This window comes from Pocillopora damicornis, chromosome 11, assembly GCF_964200805.1.
Source record: "Pocillopora damicornis chromosome 11, jaPocDami1.2, whole genome shotgun sequence".
NCBI lineage: Eukaryota > Metazoa > Cnidaria > Anthozoa > Scleractinia > Pocilloporidae > Pocillopora > Pocillopora damicornis.
The window spans coordinates 14,629,602-14,651,426 of NC_142680.1; the positions used below are offsets into that span (position 1 = coordinate 14,629,602).

The following is a 21,825-nucleotide window of genomic DNA, read 5'->3' on the forward strand; positions in this document are numbered from 1 at the left end:
TTGAAGAAGTTCGCGTGGCGCCAAGGAAGTTTCGAGTTATCTAAGCGTTTGGCTGGAAAATTAAGTCATTTTAGGTCGATCATTCTTATGTTTAACTACTTTCTTATTTGAATATGTTGTAATTATCATTTTCCAAACCCATGTAGAATAGCATCGCAATTGTAACTTTTTACTTCGTCATATTTCTCTGTTCACATTTAAAGAGTGTTTTTTTTCAGTGGCTTTTCATATCTGGTGTTCTCTTCTTAGAAACCTTGGTTTCACTGTACACATATTGAGATTGTATCAGGATACGTCTACCAATAGACTGACTGACTAATCCTAAGTAAACTTTTCGCATTGAATGCCTCGTGCGGTGAGTGTATATATAATCATAGTGATATCTTGACATTTCTGCCTCCCTGAACTAAAAAGCACTTAAGAATTCCGTTAAAATTCAACCTAAGAGTATGTTTATAACATACACTAATGAGGAATGACATGGACAAAATCCATGGAGAGGCCCATTGAGAGAAGCAGTGGCGATGGCCGCGGTCAGCTAACTTTGCTGAAATTTGTCTCCGTGTAAAACTGGAGACAGATTTCCTAACTCTTGTATTTTTCATTTCAAACGTTAACTTTATTGGGTATAACTGATCGGTTTAATTATTTCAGGAAATCGAGAGTTTTTGATGCAATTTAATTTCTGCTTTTAAACAACATGACTTTGCGCAAAGGAATAAAAAGTGTTATAGAACGTTATTGTTCTCTTTCTCTGTGACAACATTTTAACTTGCACTTTGAAAAATTTAAAAATCCCAGAACCTTTTCATGTCTTAAATTGCATAATTATCGTTAAATTTTCCTGTTTAGAGATGAATGAAGCTTTTCTTTTGCAGTTCAGTGCCCCAGAGCTCAGTACTCCGCTGACAAACATGAGAAGACCACGTGATGGTAACGTCACTATGTTCTAGCATGGGTGACTGACAGAATGCAATTCATACTGTTGGTTTTTCTTCTCTTGGTATGTTAATTATTAAAACAAAAAGGTTTAAGAACGGTTGTGTAAGATTTTGAATGAAAATTTTAATGACGGTTTGCATCTAGGAGTATCAATTACCAACATAAAGGCAGATCAGAATGGTTAAGGTTACCTCCAAAGAAATTTCCGCTCTCCAGCGACAAAGAGGATCTTGGGAATTTTTTTGAGAAATTCGAGTTGTAGTAAACATGGAAATAAAACCAAACAAAATTTAAAATTCAAAATCAAAATAACGATCAAAAGTCTGTCAGAAGTTTAATGCAATGGTATGAGGATGATTATATTCTAACTCCCTTTCTAAACGTCGTCTTCCCAGAGACTCATTTAATCACATTTCTTGCTTTTAAAGCCTTCCTAATTTAAGCACCGGATAGTTGAGATCCTTGGCTTGTAAGGTACAAACGTCGACCTCTAAGTTGGGTAAATAAAACTCGAAAAGATGTTTATTCGTGGGACTGAGCCATTGCCCAGGAGGGCTCGCCATTTGTTCGCCCTTGCGTCCCTTAGTAAACCCTTCCTAGTACAATACCAGGAGTGATAGTGTTTATGGATTTTCTACATATTGTTCCTGTGAGGGATCTTTGATAAACATGGTGCGAAGTCAACGCTTTTAAAGAATGCTCAGACATTGCAAAGTTTTCTACTTATACTGTTTCAAGTTCACGGACACTGTAATCTTGTATCGAATTTAGCGAATGGAATGATTGCTAAGATTTCCGACTTTAGTATGGATTTAGTGAATTCGGAACTCAAGCCATTATCAGTGATTTACTTGAAGTTCGAAGTGTCACATAATTACCTATCAGTTACCTTCTACTCTGAAGAGCAGCTTTTAAAATTAAGAAAAAGAGCGAAAGGAACAAAAATACTTTGGTATTTAAACTAAAAATAAATCTGAATAGTTCTTCTGCGCAAACAGATGAAAGCCAGTAAAAGCCACTTTTGTCTCTTTATTGTTCTCTCAGGATAGTGGTTACATCGTTATTATCAATTTAGAGGGAATTGAATCAAATGAAAAAAAAGAGACAACTATACATTTTGAACGACTACGCGAGCGTGCGAGCGGGCGTAAACACATTTTACCCCGCCCCTTCACTAAACTGCCCCTTCATTTAGGCAAAGTCCTTCGCTCGAGATAAAAAATAATAATATGAGTCTTTGAAATAACACTGACTCGAGTCACGAACTAAATTACAAGAGAAGATCAGCTTTGTTGCCACGTATGGAGATGGCATAGAAAGCGGCACACTAAACGCGCAGTATCTTTCGGTTAACTAGCATCTCTAAGAGTCACATCTACAATCTTCGACAACACGGTTTCGTTCACTCTGCGACAAGCACGAGAAGATGGAGTTGCAGAGTACACATAATTCGATGAGAAAAAAATGATTGTTAAGGTTAACATCTTAATTCTTCATCAATGAATTTTCTAATAGGAGTAAAGTATCGCACATGCTATGACGTTGAGGAGCCTCGCTATCAATATGACGGAAAAAAATTGTCCTTCCTTTCGGTTGAAAGTATAGACAAAGACGTATGAGTCGAATTTCATTTTTACCTATCAGTACAATGGAGGTCTGACAGTAGGAGGAAGCAACTCCTTTACTGGGGGAGAACTTGATATACAACTGCAAGGCTGCCTTGACGATTTTAATGTGTCCGTTTAGGGTAATTGAACCCATATCTAACATGAAGGCAAAACCATTGTAGCTAACACCGATGCGGAAACTACACACCACTCCTGGCTCAAATCCCACGTTCCCGTGTACAAGCTCGTTATTCAGTACGGTGTGCTAAGGGTCGTCATGAGGATATCAGTCAGTGCAAGATAATTGAGAATGAAATGTCGGTGAGGGTTTGCATCTCTGAGTGTCAATTAACAACAAAAAGAACCAGCACATCACTAAATATGGAAGTAAGGCAGATCAGAATGGCGAAGATTACCTCCTTAAGAGGATCTTGGACATTTTTGGGGACATTCTCGTTTGTCACTCGAGTTGCAAGAAACATAAAAATAAAACCAAACAAACATTTAAAATTCAAAACCAAAATATATCAAAAGTCTAATGCACTAGTACGAGGACGATAAAATTCTAACTACCCCTTTAAAGTTCTTCTTCCTAGAGCCTCATTTTATCGCATTTCTCAAGCCATCATCAGTGATTTATTTCAAGTCAGAACTCTCTCATGATCATGTATTAGTTATTCGGTACTCTGACGAGAAGATTTAAAATTTAAAAAAAGCGAAAGGATCAAAATATCTTTGGTATTTGTATAATTAATCACATGATTTCGAGTGCAATTTGGAATAAATAAACACGAGAAAATTTTTTCAAAGACTAACAAAATTGCACTCGCCCTACGGGCTCGTGCAATTTGTGGTCTTTGAAAAAATTAACATTAATTTTTTAACATGCTTATTTATTCCAAATTGCAAGAGAAACATCATGTGATTACGTATTTATAATATACGTGAAAAAAAAAATGAGATAGTTTATCATAATTATGCAGAAGCAAGGAGCGCGCATCAAGTGCAAAAATATTTATTCAAACCTTTGAAGTGACATTGTGCGTTCGGTCAAAACAACCGCGTACGATCAAAACAGTATTATACAACGATATTTTCATTCCTTTAAGGCGCAAAATAGTTCAAGGTCCGGCTAAACAGTTCAAGGTTTCAGTGCGAGGTTTGACCATGTTTGTTTTTTATTTCGGCGTAGAATCGCTCGAGCAATGTGTTAACCTGGGTCGGCTCGTAATTTTTGATTTCCTCGGCAATTCACACTACATTTTTTGAACCGAAAACCAAAAAGCACTGCTTATTACACTGTTTTCATTGTTAGATCTGTTTTTCAGCTGCTATGTTCTTGTTGCGGTGGCGAAAGAAAACCTACTCAACATGCCGGCCATTATTTCGCTCGCAAATTCTCAGCATATCCAAATGTCGCGACATCCAAGCTTCGCATTTGATTGGCTATCTGTGAGTTTCTTTGATTAGTGACCGAACAGAATGTCTGGTTTTTTACTTCTTTGCAATGAATTAACCCTCTTCTGCATTGAATTACCTGAAAACTGCATTTATCTTAACCAATCAGAACTGAGTAATTTTTTCATGTTTTCATATTATTAACATTAAAATTAAATTTGTATTGTTCTTCTACGCAAGAAGCGGAAAGCCGGCAAAGGAGGAAACCTCGATGTTTACCGTTCTTCTGAGCCACCCTCGTATCTATATTGTTCTTTCGAGCTAGCGGTTACATCGATATCTCCTCAGTTGCCCCAGAATCAAATAAATTACTTTAATTAAAAGACTTACAGAATCATTTCCTATCTGTCGGTAGACTACTGAACTGTCTATTTAAAGTGAAAAAGCTTTTAAGAGTTTTTAACCGGAAATTTATTATTCTAAATGACCGGTGGTAATTAACCTCGTTGATTATTTCATTGAGCGATCAGGGTATGTTCCTTCGATTTGGTTGATTGTTTTGATAACTTTGGTTTTAGTTTGACGACACCCCACTTTAATTTATCTTTGCCAGATGGCTTTTACGGCTAACGGTTGAAATTTTAGCCAATCTAGGGCAAAACTAATATCAATCCTCTTTAATTATGACTACAATATCCAAAATGTTCTGCGTCATTTCCCTTCCATCATGTCTTTTGTTACATGTACGTCAAAGCATTTTCACATCAAACAGACAACTAATGTACCGACAAAGGGGCATGGTTCCCCAATTTTTTGATATAAAGTGATTTATTTGATCGGGAAAACAAAGGAGTTCTAATCACGATTAAAGAGGAACATAGACTTGACATAGGTGGCTATCACAAACTTCAAAAGCTGAGAATGACGTTATTTCCCTCTGCAGTTTTCAGATGTTTGTACAGTAAAGGGTAAAGATTGTCCTTTGCTGAGAAAACGAAAGCTGTTCTCTCTTTTTACTTTTCGTTTTTTTTTTTTTCAGCTTCTACCTTGACTAGTCATACAAAAGAATAAATAACAAAGGATTATGAGGAAAATGAATTTAAAGATAATTAGTGATAATGGCTCTCTTGAATTCAATAAACCGTATTTAAGTCGGCTGCAATCGTTCCCTTTCGCTGAAAGAGCTTGATGGTTTCAGCATCCTTGAAAATAAAGCCAGCGGCAGGTAAAAAGATCTTAGCCAGGTTTTTAGACTGTGTTTTCGGAGGTTCAAGGAATTGAAAATCGTGAGTATTATCTGAGCTTTCTCTGAAGCGATATTTTTGCATTATGTTTATTGAAGATACCTGAAGGAAGACTGTGGAGAAAATAATTTACATTAATCGTGAAATTATAAAGGTCCATCCAGGAAAGTGAAGCCGATGCACTGCGAGCCCTGCGTAATGTTTGCTTAGTTTCAACAAGAAACACGAGAAAAAGATGATTGCAGAGTTTAATTTGCCCAAAGCCTAAGGTTGTACATTGAAAGTTCTCTGAAGGATCCACGTAATAGCCTTTCTTCCCGAAATTGAGATTGTTCTTGATTTTTTTGTTCAGTTTTAATGCAGCTTGGATTACAGACGAGAATGTCTCATACGATGTCCCAAGATCCCCTTAATCGCTTGCGAGCAGAAATTGTTTTGGAAGTAACTTTCGCCATTCTGGTTTGCCTTGCTTCCGTAATTGGTAATGTGCTGGTTGTTTATGTCGTAAATAAATACTCTGAGATGCAAACCATCACCAACATTCTTATTCACAATCTTGCACTGACTGATATTATCATGGCGACCCTTAACATGCCGTTCTGGATAACGAGCTTATACTCGGGAAAGTGGATTCTGAGCCAGGAATGGTGTGAAGTTTCTGCAACAGTACAACATACTATGGGTTTGGCCACCTCGCTCATCATGGACTTAATTGCCCTGAACAGATACATGAAAGTCGTCAAGCGAACCATTTATATCAAGTTCTTCCCAAGTAAAAGAGCAGCTTGGTTGTACTGTGGTCTCGTCTGGCTGGTTTCTGTGCTATTCGCCACACCTCCATTGTATGGATGGGGAAAAATGAACTTTGACTCAGACTTTTTACTTTGCATATTCAGCTGGAAGGATGGACACTTTTCTTTTGTCATATTGCTTGGAGGGTTCTTCGACGTGACAATGGTTGCTATATTTTACTCTTATTGGAAAATTTACCAAACAGTGAAAGAAAGCACAGATAATGTCAATGCCAATGTTCTTCAAAATGGCGTCGGCGCAACGAGATTCCACCGTACTGACATCGATGTTTTAAAGAGTTGTTTTACAGTGGTTTGTTTCTTTTTAATTACATGGTTTCCTACAGCCGTATGCACTTTTACAATAACTAGTGGTGGCTACTTACCACATGAGGTGCGTAAGGTATCTGTGTATTTGTTTTTCGCCAGTAGTCTTGTAAACCCAATCATCTATGGGATAATGAATCCGCAGTTTAAAGAGGCCTTCAAAAAGTTGTGGTCGTTATGGCAGCGATAATACAGATCAAAGTCATGCAAGAGTTGCAGCAGTAATAATACATCCGAGGAGCAATGAAACTTGATGACGTTTGTCCTGAATATCTATCATTTAATTATAGATCGTGATGGCACGTTAAAAAGTTTTGCGTGTCATCGTGGAAGTTTCGGGTTATGTTAGTGTTCGTTGGAAAATTAAGTCATTCTAGGTCGGTTTGTCCTGTTTGAACATTTGGTTTTTTGTATGTAATGTAATTTTCCTTTTCCATCTCCCTATAAAATACCATTACAATCATGATTTTTTCTTTGTGATTAATAGTGTAACCAGGTTAGTTCACTCTTTCCTCGGGGTATATAAAGGAACAAAAAAAAGTGCTAAAGAGTATTTTTTTTTTCTTTCTCGGTGATCACTGTTTTATTTGCAGTTAGAGCGCATAATATCTGTTAAATTTTCCTGTTTAGAGATGAAGAAAGCTTGTCTTTTGTTGCTAAGGGCCCCAGAGCACAGTACTCCACCAGTGAACACGACAAGACCTTGCAATAAATATGACGAAAAATATTGTCTTCCCTCCCAGTTGAAAGTATAAACAAAGGCATCTGAATAGAATTTATACAAGGCTGTTATACAAGGCTGTATTGACGATTTTAATGAATCTTTTTTGGGCAATTAAGCCTATATTGAACATGAAAGCAAAAAACCAATATATCATTGCACTGATGTGGAAATTTCGTACCATTCCTGGCTCAATTTCCACGTTCAAGTGTATAAACTCGTTATCCAGAACTGTGCGTTAAGGGTCGCCATGAGGAAATCAGTCAGTGCAAGGTTGTGAATGAAAATATTGGTGATGGTTTGCATCTCGGAGTATCTATTGACAATGTAAAGAACCAGCACATAACCAAGTGTGAAAGCGAGGCAGATCAGAATGGCGAAGGTTGTCACCAAAGAAATTTCCGCTCTCGAGCGACTTAGAGGATCTTGGAAATTTTTTGAGACATTCTCGTCTGTCATTTGAGTTGCAGTAAGCATAAAGATAAAAGCAAACAAAAATTTGAAATTCAAAAGCAAAATCTCTCATAAGTCTGATGCACTGGTATGAGGATGATAAAATTCTAACTACCCCTTTAAACTTCTTCCCAGAGTCCCATTCAATCGTATTTCTTGTTTTAAAGCTTTCCCGGGATCCTTGGGTTGCAAGGTACAAACGTCGACCTCTAAGTCAGTGTCGTGATATTGCGTTACACGGTCACGCCACTGGGCCGATGATCATCTATATATTTAGAAGACTTAGGAAGACAAGGAATACACACGTGGCGGCAGTCGAGTTCGCACAATAAACAACCCTTTTGAGTTCACAGAATCGTGACATGGTGTCAGAAGTGGGATCTGTTCACCCCTAAAGATGACAGAAGCAGCTGAAGCATCCATAGTTGTGCCACCAGCGCCGACTCAAGTTTTTATTCCCCCGTCAAATTTGCCCCCGCCGAAAGCGCTTAATTTTGACGACAATTTAGCCACCGCATGGAAATCGTGGAAAGCAGCGTGGCAGCGCTACGAAATCGCTACTGGTGTATATAAACAAGAGGGCATAGTTCATGTGTCGACATTACTAAGCATTATAGGCGAGGATGGCGTCAGAGCCCACGATACCTTTATTTGGAACGAAGACAAAAACGCAGACGACATTTCACAAGTCCTGAAGAAGTTCGACGAATTCTGCATTCCTAGGACACAGGTCATATATGAACGCTATAGGTTCAACAACCGAAACCAGGAACCAGGCGAAAACATCTCGACGTATCTTACGGAGCTTCGAACGATCGCAAAAAACTGTGCACACGATACAATCACACCAGATGAAATTTTGCGTGACCGCCTCGTGCTAGGCATACAGGATGATCGCGTCCGCGAGAGACTTCTCCGTTTGAATGATTTATCTCTCCTACAAGCAGTTGACATTATTAAGTCGTCAGAACAGACCCAACAGCAAGTAAAGCTAATGGCTGGAGGAGACACTGCAGTTCATGCGTTACGGAAGGCGGGATCGGCAGAAAAACCTGAAGAAGAACGACAACTTAAGTCACAAGCATTTAGAAGACCGTCTAAAGAATGTGGAAATTGCGGAATGGTGCATGGACGTCATTGTCCCGCGTATGGAAGAACATGTTTTAACTGTGGGAGTATGAATCATTTTGCGAATAAATGTCGCGCTAATCCCCGAGGAGTGAAAAGTAGAGTTTCGGCGGTCCACGAAGCCGTCGACATGGGAAACGACCCCTACTACATTGGTGCTACTACTAGTAAGAGCAAAGGCCAGGAAAAATTGGCAGTGGTCAAACTCCACATTTATGGGCCAGATCCCAAGACAGAAGTCCAGTTTCAAATAGATACTGGGTCGCAGTGCGACATTCTCCCGGCCCAATTATACAAGCAAATCACTGGGGACACCCTCCTTCATCGCCTCAAACCATGCCAAAAGGAAATAGTCTCGTACACAGGGGATCGCCGCAAAATTGCTGGTAAAGCTACCGTGCCTGTGTGGTCCCGTGGACAGCGGAGGTCAATGGAGTTTAACATCTTAGACGGAGACTATCAACCGATTTTATCATTGAACACCAGCCTCAATCTTGGCTTTGTGAGTTTGCATAATTGTGACGTCCTAGCATTACACGTCAAGTGTCCCAAAGCCTCCTTGCTCGAAGAGTATGAGGACGTATTCGACGGATTAGGGGCCCTACCGGGAACATACAAAATAGCCATAGACGAACAGGCGCAACCAGTTGTCCACGCACCAAGGCGAGTGCCAGTAGCCTTGCGTCCATGCATCAAAAACAAGCTGGACGAACTTGTTGATCGTAAAGTTATTATTCCAGTAACAGAACCGACGCAGTGGGTATCCAGCATGTTGGCCATAGTGAAGCCAAACAAAGTACGCATCTGTATTGACCCGAGAGATTTAAATCGTGCCATTCGGCGAGAGCATTACCAGTTGCCGACTATCGATGAAGTGGCCTCCCGCTTAACAGGTGCCAAGAAATTTACTCTTTGTGACGCCAAGGATGGTTTCCACCAAATCCTCTTAGACGATGCTTCTAGTTTCCTGACAACGTTCAATACGCCTTTTGGGCGTTATAGATGGGCCCGCGTGCCTTTTGGTATCTCAAGTGCGCCTGAAGTTTGGCAGCGACGCATGCATGAATTCGTAGAAAATTTAGAAGGAGTTGAAGTTATCGCTGACGACTTCCTCATCGCTGGATTTGGCGAAACTGACGCAGAGGTCAACTCGAGCCTTGAAAAGAACGAACGTGCGTTCTTCAAGAAATGCCGGGAGTGGAACCTCAAGCTCAACAAACTCAAGCTGAAAAGATCTCAAACCGAAGTGCGTTTCATGGGCCACCTCTTGACTCCTGAGGGTCTAAAGGCAGACCCAGCCAAAGTTGAAGCTATTTTGGATATGCCACCGCCGACTGATGTGAAAGGCCTGAAGAGGTTTTTGGGGATGGTCAATTATCTGGCCAAATTCTTGCCACTCCTGTCCGACATGACAGAACCGTTGCGAAGGCTTGAGGACAAGGACGTCGAGTGGTGTTGGCTTGCACAGCATGAGAAAGCATTTACCACAGTCAAAGAATACTTGGCCAAGGCCCCGGTACTGAAATACTATGATGTTACTGAAGAAGTGACAATCCAATGCGATGCCAGCATAACGGGTCTAGGTGCAGTACTGATGCAAAAGGGTCAGCCCGTTGCCTTTGCCTCGCGAGCTCTGACCGACACCGAAACGCGTTACGCTCAAATCGAGAAAGAGCTCCTCGCCATAGTGTGGTCAACCGACAAGTTCAATCAATACATACTGGGACGCGAAGTTGTACACATCGAGTCTGACCACGAACCACTAAGGGCAGTTTTTACCAAGCCAATACACAACTCACCAAAGAGACTCCAGAGAATGCTGATGGCCCTTCAGAATTACTCCCTGGATGTGCAGTATAAAAAAGGGGAACTTATGTGGGTATCAGATGCACTGAGTCGAGCATACCGCAACACCACCGAAGCCTCCAAGCACGATACAAGTCTGATCTGTACACTTGCCGAGATAGATCATTCAGAAAACCTCTCGATTGCACCATACAGGCTCGCTGAATTCAGAAACGAGATTGCCAGGGACCCAGTGATGCAAAAGCTAATCGGAGCAATCAAGGGTGAATGGCCAGTGTCAAGGAAGTCCTGTACCCCTGAGCTGACGCCTTACTATGACAAACGAAGTGAGCTTATAGAAGACAAGGGACTAGTATTCCTGGGGGAGCGATTGCTGGTACCCCCTTCCCTGAGAAAAGAAATGTTGAAGCAAATTCACCGATCACATATTGGAATCGAAGGGTGTTTACGTCGCGCTAGGGAGGTCCTCTATTGACCCCTCATGAGTTCGGAAGTAAAGGATTTTGTTTCCAAATGCTCAATCTGCCAGTCGTATCAGCCAGATCAGTGCCGCGAGGAATTGCAACCGTATCCGATCCCGTCGCGTCCCTGGTCGATGCTAGGTGCCGATTTTTTTGACCTTGGGCAACAACATTTCTTTGTCCTAGTCGACTACTGGAGTGGGTTCTTTGAAGTCCAGGAGGTTAAGGTGGCCACATCTGCTAGCGTGATAGCTGCGTGTAAAGTACAATTCGCCCGCCATGGGATACCAGACGTGCTTATTACCGACAACGGACCTCAGTTTACGTCATCGGTGTTCAGTGCATTCGTGAGAGAATGGCAGTTTGAACATAGAACTTCGAGCCCCCGTTACCCCCAGTCAAATGGCCGCGCCGAGAATGCCGTGAAGACCTGCAAGAACTTGATGACGAAAGCGAAAGCGGATGGGCAAGACCCGCTGTTAGCCCTTCTTGATTGGCGCAACACCCCGACAGAGGGTCTAGGAACATCACCCGTACAGAGACTGATGGGACGCCGCACACGCACTTTCTTACCAACCCATGAAACGCTCCTGCGGCAGCCATCACACCAGGAAACAGCCACCAAATTAGCTGAGCGCAAGAAAAGACAAGCTAAACAATACAACAAAAAGTTTCGCCCTTTAGAGGCACTAAAGTGTGGACAGGCCATCAGGATGCGGCTTCCCGGAAGGGAGGAATGGAGTCTGGGGACCTGCATGAAAGCCTTGGGGAACAGGTCTTATGAAGTTGAAGTTTGCGGCAGGCGATACCGACGCAACCGTCGGCAACTGCGCCTGACCCCGGAAACAGCACCACCTATGAGTCTGGTAGAACTAACTCCGCCCGAGTCTACCCTCAAACCGGCGCCAAATCTGACAGAGCCAGGACCTCCTCCACCGGAGTTCCATGGCGAGACCAAAACAGAGAGAATGCCACCTGAAAATGAGATGGGAACTGAGCTTGAGCCACAAAGGATTGAAACTCGTCGATCAGAACGCAGACGTCGACCGCCTTTGTGGCATCAGGATTACCATATGAACTGAACATTGAATGATTGAGCCGCTAAATAGTTGTTGGGTTCTGTTTCTATCTTTTTATGATTTCAATGAAGAACAATGTTTTATCGATTTTAAGTGATTTGAACAGTGATCGAAACCGAACATTAAGTATTAATTAACTTTTGAAGATAAACTTTGTAAAAAGGGGAAGATGTCGTGATATTGCGTTACACGGTCATGCCACTGGGCCGATGATCATCTATATATTTAGAAGACTTAGGAAGACAAGGAATACACACGTGGCGGCAGTCGAGTTCGCACAATAAACAACCCTTTTGAGTTCACAGAATCGTGACAGTCGGATGAATAAAACTCGATAAGATTTTTATTCTTGGAACTGAGCTATTATCTATTACCTATTATTAAATGTGACGAGCAACTTCCTCGGGAGGGTCCCATTGATGAGTCATCAACTTCCTGTTTATTCAATGACGTCAATGCGTGGGTAGTTCGTCAATTTCTAACAAATGAAATATCCTGGATTTCTCGGAATTCTGTGTCTTTATTACAGTACAATTTCACCAAATAATTACCATAATATGGTAAGTAGAATAGTGGTTAGCGAGTTTGAGCACGATTTGTGAAATTGGGCTCGAACCGCCAACTACTACACCACTAACGAAAATGTCATTTCGACATTGAATCTTAAATGAAATGGGTTAGAACGGCTTTTACGCATGCTGTAAAATACAAAGTGGACAAGTTCGCGAGCAATTTAGAAAAGTATAATAAAGTTATTAATTGACGATCATTTTTTTCATTTTCTCATGAATACAGTTGGACTTATACGGTACTTAGCAAGAGGTACAGCGTTTTCCAATTCACAGAATATTCATTCTTGCGAAGTCACAAACATTTGCTCATCGGGTCCAAAGAAACAGGTGTTCGCGTGGTAAATAAAACACCCTCTTTAGTACAATAACAATTATGCACGCTCTGTTGACATTGTCGCCAATAAACTTATTTCTTTCCGATTGTAATCCGGATCGCTAAAGTAAAATAAAATGAAGCTGGCTTAGTGTTTATTTTCCTTTCAGTTGAAAGTCAAAAGCTTGAATCTGATTGGCGCCATTGACATCTCCTTTGTTCACGTTGACATAGGAAAACCATCGATGGGTGTATACGGATTTTTAACTAAACTTCAAATTCTTAGTAAAACTGCGGCAAGGTTCAACATCAGACTCAACATCTTAATGGGGATAAGGTGGCACGTTCTCTGAGCCTCTAAAACTCAAAGTAATTCTCCGGAAATGTAAGGCGATCAAGCAATTTTACAAACAGTTTTTAAAAGGAAGTAAACAATACTTCTTGCTCTAATCAAGATTTTCGTAAGTACCAGTTTATAAGCAATTCGCCTCGTCACTGGTACATGTTCTTGTGCATGGCAAATGGGGTTTTTTTCTATTTCTGCGATTGTCGGAAAAACGGTAATTTCGATTTACTCGTAGTCCAAAGCTCTTTTTTACAGCTTAGCTCAGTCTGATTTTGGAGTTGGTATGGTCGCTTAACCGTTACAAGCTGCCACAATTTGTAAAAAACCGTTTCCATTAGTAACAGTACGGAAAATTGCAAATTGCAATTACAATTCTTCTTTCACGAACATTCTTTCAGGATTTCCAGAAGCATTAATTTTATGCCCTTACGCAACTGACGTTTTGGTAAAAATTGCAGTCGAAAAGAGAAAGGAAATCCATCATGTCGACCGATTCAGCCCAGACCGTGATCACTGTGGTGTTTTCTGTGCTGATAATAACAGACATCGTGGGGAACACTCGGGTTTGTGTCGTTATAATTAAAAACCAAGGCATGAGGTGAGTCATTATGAAGAAGTTTTAGCTTCTTCTCACTTCTTTCGGACTTACTGCAATATTCATTGACATGCGTTTCTCTGCGATCAATCGAACTTCCTGAAGACCAAGCTGTGTTTCATTACCTTTGGTAGATCCAGTTACATGTGTTTTACAACATCGAAGCAGCGACCGAGAAAGGAAAAAACACTTCAAAAAACTTCTGTCTGTGTACTATTGATAACCCACAAATATATTTACTTTCGAGTTAACCATAAAAGCGTCTTCTCGGCTTTTTTGTTTCATTTCTTTATTGCTATCAAGTCTCGAAGTAAGGACTCACTGATAGAGAAAGCGGTGATATCCAATATACGTTTATCTTGACTGTAAATCACCCCTGAAGGATTGAATATATATATCAGTATTGTAAAAGAGGCATTAGTTCTACGCACTGTTAAAACCGATTGTAAAACAGTTTTTATATCTGTGTGAAAAGATGGAAGATATGTTACGTTCCGTTGTTTTATTTTGGGATTTGAAAATATGATTTGTGACGTGAAATTAAGATACAGAGGGCAACTTGAAACTTTGAAGCAAAACAAAGAAGTCATTTTTATTTCTAGGACACCAATAAACTTTTTGCTGGTCAATTTGGCTTTTGCTGATATCATGGTAGCGCTGTTTATAGCGCCACAGTTCGTTCTGATCCACACTTTCCAGCATCCTAACGGAGTTACAGGAACATTCCTATGCAAATTCTTGACCGGGGGAAACTTGATGTAGACAGGAGCAGCTGCATCTGCGTTTAGTCTGGTCGCTATTGCATTTGAGCGTTACTTCGCTGTTATGCACCTTGACGATATCACAGAGAAACTGACACAAGGAAAGCTTAGGGTGAGTTTCCTGTTTTCTGTTTAAGAAAACTGTTAATTAAGACCGATTCATTCCCTACACCGAGATAAAACCTTCAGCTTTCAGAATACTGTCTTGAAAAGCAGGCAAATTCAATCCGTTTACTCTGTTTCTTTGTGTCAAATGCTCAAATAAAACAAAGAAAGAGCCAAGTCACTCAAAAAGGCGTAGGAAAAACTAACCTTTATCTTTGCTATCACTTTCGCAGCAAATGACGTAACGTATGACGATAAAGAACTTTATACGTAGTTTGATCTTTTATTTGTCTGATTGGTCGTCCAAAATCAATCAATTAGCGTCCATAATTATTCAGCGCGATGTTTCTTACGCTAAAAAAGTGAAAGTTGATATTCCTCAATTGTGCCTCTGTTGTTGTGAAAACCAGGAGCAATCCAAGAATATTCTAAAGGGAGGTGGTCACTTCCCTTTAAAATATTCCTGGATCTACTCCTATAGATCTCAGAGATCCAAGGTTGGTTTCAGAAAAAAGCAGATTTTTTCACGTCAAAATCCCAAATAAGGTAAGAAATATTTCGAGACAAATCAAATTCTAGCAACTCCTATTAAGATGTAGCATACCACCTGTCGTTGCAAGAGTTTTAGTGTCCGACAATTAGCAAAAAAAAACAAGTTTCCAACGCTACCACTGTAAAGCGCTCAATAAAGCTTGGTTTAAAACGTTTCTACAGGTTATAATCCCTGTTATTTGGATATCTGTATTGATTTCAATCACACCTTCCTTTACGACGTCCGACTTCGATAAAGAAAACGAATTTTGTACGCAACAGGAATGGATACTCAGGGCTTTTAGTGTAGCTTGGCCTGTGAATCTTTCAATTACACAGCCAAAATCGTTTTGGAGAAAATTACAGTGGAAAAGAGAAAGAAAATCCATCATGTCGACCGATTTAGCCCAGACCGTGATCACTGATAGAGAGAGCGGTGATATCCAATATACGTTTATCTTGAGTATAAATCACCTCTGAAGGATTGAATATATTATAATATTGTAAGAGAGGCATTTTTCTAAGCACTGTTAAAACCAATCGTAAAATAGTTTCTATATCTGTTTGAAAAGATGGAAGATATGTTATGTTCCGTTGTTTTATTTTGGGATTTGAAAACATAATTTGTCACAGGTGAAATTTAGAGACAGAGAGCAACTTGAAACTATGAAGCAAGATAGAGAAGTCAATTATATTTCTAGGACGCCTATGAACTATTTGCTGGTCAATCTGGCTTTTACTGATATCATGGTAGCGCTGTTTATAGCGCCACAGTTCGTTCTGATCCACACTTTCCAGCATCCTGACGGAGTTATAGGAACATTCCAGTGTAAATTCTTGACCAGGAGAAACTTGATGTGGACAGGAGCAGCTGCATCTGTGTTTAGTCTGGTCGCTATCGCATTTGAGCGTTACTTCGCCCTAATGCACCCTTGCGATAACACAGGGAAACCGACACAAGGAAAACTTAAGGTGAATATGCTGTTTTATTTTTGAGAAAACCTAAAATAAGACCGATTCATTTGCTGCACCAAGATAAAACCATCAGCTTTTAGAGTTCTGTTTTGGAAAGGGAGGCAAATTCAAATCCGTTTACTTTGTTTTTTCATGTCAAATGCTCAAATAAAACAAACAAAGAGCCAAGCCACTCAAAAAGGCGTGGGAAAAACTAAACTTGATTTTCGCTTTCACTCTCGCAGCTAATGACGTAATGCAAAGTTCTTTATTGTCATACAGTGTATGACAATAAAGAACTTTGCACGTAGTCATAGAGGTCGTCGGACTCCATTTGATCTTTGATTTGTCTGATTAGTGGCTCAAAATTAATCAATTAGCGCCATAATTATTCAGCGCGATGTTTCTTACGCTAAAAAAGTGATAGTTGGTATTCCTAAATTGTGCCTCTGTTGTTGTGAAAACCAGGAGCAGATCCAAGAATATTTTAAAGGGAGGTGGCCCACTTCCCTTTAAAATATGGATCTCAGAAATCCAAGGTTTGTTTCAGAAAAAAGCAGAATTTCTTTTCTCGTCAAAGCCTAAATAAGGTAAGAAATATTTCAAGACTAGTAAATTTTTAGTAAATCTTATTAAGAGATAGCATACCACCTGTCGTTGCAAGAGTTTTGATGTCCGACAATTGATAAAAACTACCAGGAAAAAATGAATTTTGATCCACGTCATTATTTACATCTCCAAGAATGTCTTGAGATGCTATGTTTAAAATAACTGATATACAACTGGAACTGATCACTGACATTGACATGTTTCAATTCATCGAAAAAGGAATGCCTAGCGGTATGTCATATATTTTTTTGACAGATTTGGAAAAGCAAACAATAAACACATGAAACACTTCATGTCATGTATTTGGACGTTAATAATCTCTATGGTTGAGCTGTGAGTCAGTATCTTCCAACCGGTGGTTTCAAATGGTTAAACATAAGCATGCGACAGGTTAAAAAAACTAGTTCCAACATTGTCTGGAAAACAAAAATATGTACTTCATTACAGGAACCTTCGACTGTATCTTAATCTTGGATTAAAGCTGAAGAAGGTTCACAGAATATTACAATTCAAACAGTACATTGATTTCAACACACAAAAAAGAACTGTTGCTAAAATCATTTTAAAAAAGACTTTGTCAAGTTCATGAATAACAGTGTGTTCGGTAAGACAATGGAAAACATCAGAAAAAGAGTCGACGTCAAACTTGTGATTAACGCAAAAAAACATTGGAATATAGTTCAAACCCAACATTTGTAAGCAGTAAAATTTTTAACGATATTCTCGTAGCTTTTCACAAGATCAAAGAATCAATTACCCTGATATCGCCAGCATGTGTAATGTTATAATAAGATGCGTTACATTGTAAAGCTTAGCAGTATGTGCGTCCTCGAGGGACCCGCTTCCGCAAGTTCAACTACTTAAATACATCCATTAAGACGGAATCACTAGCTACGCATTCGGATATCAGAAGTATTAAAATTCATGCCAACAAAATATTTTAATAAATTGACCTCGCTCCCAATGTGTGGCTTCATAGCTCAGTTGGTAGAGCATCGCACCGGTATCGCGGAGGTCACGGGTTCGAATCCCGTTGAAGCCCTGATTTTTTTTCAGGCTTCTTCTTTCCAATTGCTTAAATTGGAAAATTTACTGCGATGATCACATTTCACTTTCATCTACAACCGCAGTACAAATATGAATTATTTCATATAAAAACTTCACATCATTTCACTGCACGGGAAGATATGAACTCAATAAATTGACCTCGCTCCCAATGTGTGGCTTCATAGCTCAGTTGGTAGAGCATCGCACCGGTATCGCGGAGGTCACGGGTTCGAATCCCGTTGAAGCCCTGATGATTTTTTTCAGGCTTCTTCTTTCCAATTGCTTAAATTGGAAAATTTACTGCGATGATCACATTTCACTTTCATCTACAACCGCAGTACAAATATGAATTATTTCATATAAAAACTTCACATCATTTCACTGCACGGGAAGATATGAACTCAATAAATTGACCTCGCTCCCAATGTGTGGCTTCATAGCTCAGTTGGTAGAGCATCGCACCGGTATCGCGGAGGTCACGGGTTCGAATCCCGTTGAAGCCCTGATGATTTTTTTCAGGCTTCTTCTTTCCAATTGCTTAAATTGGAAAATTTACTGCGATGATCACATTTCACTTTCATCTACAACCGCAGTACAAATATGAATTATTTCATATAAAAACTTCACATCATTTCACTGCACGGGAAGATATGAACTCAATAAATTGACCTCGCTCCCAATGTGTGGCTTCATAGCTCAGTTGGTAGAGCATCGCACCGGTATCGCGGAGGTCACGGGTTCGAATCCCGTTGAAGCCCTGATGATTTTTTTCAGGCTTCTTCTTTCCAATTGCTTAAATTGGAAAATTTACTGCGATGATCACATTTCACTTTCATCTACAACCGCAGTACAAATATGAATTATTTCATATAAAAACTTCACAAAATATTTTCCTCTAGACTATCTAGCGGTATCTTCATCTCTAATCTTTTCATTTTACAAGAACGACGCAGAGTCAGACGCTTTATCTTCAATCTTCTTTCACGTTCAGCTAATAAAATCTTTAATTCATTCATGTAACTTCGCCTTTTCTTTTCCAAAGCTAAGACTTTGAGGCCTGCGCCTCGTTCACTTTCGTAAGGCTGCTTGTTCGGTCATGATAAAGGACAACAAACCTCTCAAGCACAGGCATGCATCCTCTGTGATCTCTTGTGGTGATGCCTTGAGGACGTTTAGCGGTGGTGTTAGTTTAGGAGACACTTTTTTATACATCCCAAGCCGTTTTTTCCACGCCCTCCGAAAAACGAAACAGTATCACACCCAGTTAACGCATGGAATATTGGTAGGGTCGAGGCTTTATCAGGACCCAGGAGCATTGCTATTGTATGTGCAGGGATATTCTGTACATTCTTTCCAGATCCATTAGTGATCCAGAGTTCATTTGTTGGAACAGTGATAGCCACTGAAATTGCAACTACAACAACATCTGTATCTTTATTCTTATTCTAATTCGTCGATGTCCGCATGAGGCTGCATCAAGTATATGGACCATTAGGCGAGTGTCTGCTTCTTCATGTGTGCAAGGCGCGATTAAGCTCACCTCCGTTTTTTTTTTGTTACAAAAGTAGGCAATATCAGATACATACCTTGTTTGCAATGAGTTTGAAAAGGTTGTCCTTGTTACCGTCGACTCACGCAAAGCCTTTTCAGTCAGAAGGAATTCTTGTTGATGCTAGTACCACCGTATCATCCACGATTTCCCTGGTATGGATCGCCACCAGGTTTCCTACTCCTTCTAGGACCGGGCTGCAAAGTTCTTGAAATGAAGATAGAGTATTCAGTACCTCCTTGCAGAATGCACTCTTGGTACCTGACTTCTACTCATGATGGTCATTTTCCTCTGTTGGATTGTCACTAAATTCGAACTCTTGAATCATCCCGGAGAGCTCAGGACCTCCACCATCCATCTTCTCAAAGCTGATGGATTCTCCGTGAGACAAACTGTGCCTCCTTCCCCATTAACTTTAGCACTCTCCTGCTCGTGCGCATGATCAAAGGCTATGACAGAAAACAGCTCCGTGATCTTGTGCACAGCAAAGTAGCCTTGGCTGAAATACCTGTACGTACCTGGATGCGTGAATGGAAGGACATACATGTCCCTGTAGTGAACCGAAAGCCAACTGTCATAATTAGAATGGTCCATCACAAACATTCATGGCAGTATCGCTCGCAAGGCATCGATGTACGTGGGGAAGCCACCTTTTTGGAAGGCTCTGATAAGGCGCAAACAGATTACTTCTAGTGTGAGCAGTGAGGACCAGTTCTGAAACTGTGGTGACTTCTTTGCCATTTCATATTTCCATTCTTCTTTGGAAAACATGTTCTCTTGCTCGTTCTCTCTTGATTTGGCTTGATATTCATTGTAGGCTTTATTCATCAGAATATGCAGACTTGCAGCTGTCACCTGGTGTGCACATCGTGTACGGGTTACATGGTTGGCGAAAGGGATGACTCAGCTTCCTCCTGTGTTGCTACTCCAGCGTTGCACATAACTTCCTTCCATCCACTACCACACAGCCACTTCAAGGACGCCATCTCCATGTGAAATCCCCCAAGCATTAGGACAAGGTTTACTTCACTGAACTCGACGATGATCCATTGAATTTGCTTTGTTAAAGCAAACAGTGACTGATCTAATGCGATGACTGGTGTCTGTGAGCGTTCCATCTATAAAGCTGTACGATTCCTCGGCCCTAATGTTAAAACTAAAGCTTTGTGACCCATAAGCGGGATTTCTATAGCTATGTTGTTTCGTATCGCTGCAAATTTTTTTCTTATATTTCACACACCACTCATCATTGATGTTTGACCCAAAAATATAATGTACCCAAATACTATGAAAAATATCAAAGATGGGCACGTGATGGCATAAGAGTTAAAATGACTCATTGGTTAAGTCGGAAAGCGTTGTCTTCTAAGAGGATTTTTTTATTCTTAGTTTCGCTTCCATGTTAGTGAATTTCTGACATGCGTGTTTCTCGTCTCCAGAAGATAATTTGGGTTGGCCCCTTTTATCAGAAAGAAAGTCATCTTTTTTTTTAAACAACTGTCGGTTAAAATTTGTCAATTTCTCCGCCAATCGGCTTAATTTCAACCGTTTTACGGCTATCGGTAAATCCCATTAAGACTCTATATTTCTTATGCTGTTCAGATCAAAATAAATCACTTTAATTGTGACTCCAATATCCAAACTGTTCAGAGTCATTTTCCTTCTATCATGTCTTTTGTTACAAGTACGCCAAAGCTTTTTCACTTTAAACAGACAACTAATATACCGACAAGGGGGCATAATTCCGTGAGCTTTTGATTTAAAGTGATTTATCTGATTGGGAAAACAAAGGAGTTCTAATCACGATTAAAGAGGAACATAAACTTGACATAGGTGGCTCTTACAAACTTCAAAAGCTGAGAATGACGTTATTTCCCTCTGCAGTTTTCAGATGTTTGTACAGTAAAGGGTAAAGATTGTCCTTTGCTGAGAAAACGAAAGCTGTTCTCCCTTTTTACTTTTCGTTTTTTTTTTTCAGCTTCTACCTTGACTACTCATACAAAAGAATAAATAACAAAGGATTATGAGGAAAATGAATTTAAAGATAATTAGTGATAATGGCTCTCTTGAATTCAATAAACCGTATTTAAGTCGGCTGCAATCATTCCCTTTCGCTGAAAGAGCTTGATGGTTTCAGCATCCTTGAAAATAAAGCCAGCGGCAGGTAAAAAGATCTTAGCCAGGTTTTTAGACTGTGTTTTCGGAGGTTCAAGGAATTGAAAATCGTGAGTATTATCTGAGCTTTCTCTGAAGAAATATTTTTGCATTATGTTTATTGAAGATACCTGAAGGAAGACTGTGGAGAAAATAATTTACATTAATCGTGAAATTATAAAGGTCCATCGAGGAAAGTGAAGCCGATGCACTGCGAGCCCTGCGTAATGTTTGCTTAGTTTAAACAAGAAACACGAGAAAAAGATGATTGCAGAGTTTAATTTGCCCAAAGCCTAAGGTTGTACATTGAAAGTTCTCTGAAGGATCCACGT

At 40.0% G+C, this 21,825-nt stretch overlaps 1 pseudogene across 1 annotated transcript; it reads left to right on the plus strand.

The window, feature by feature from the left end:
* The first annotated feature begins 5,098 nt into the window (after positions 1 to 5,098).
* On the plus strand, positions 5,099 to 7,161 carry LOC113684358 (adenosine receptor A3-like; annotated as a pseudogene). Its single transcript, XR_016180838.1, has 2 exons — positions 5,099 to 5,233; positions 5,544 to 7,161. The product of XR_016180838.1 is annotated as an adenosine receptor A3-like (transcript).
* Positions 7,162 to 21,825: the final 14,664 nt, after the last annotated feature.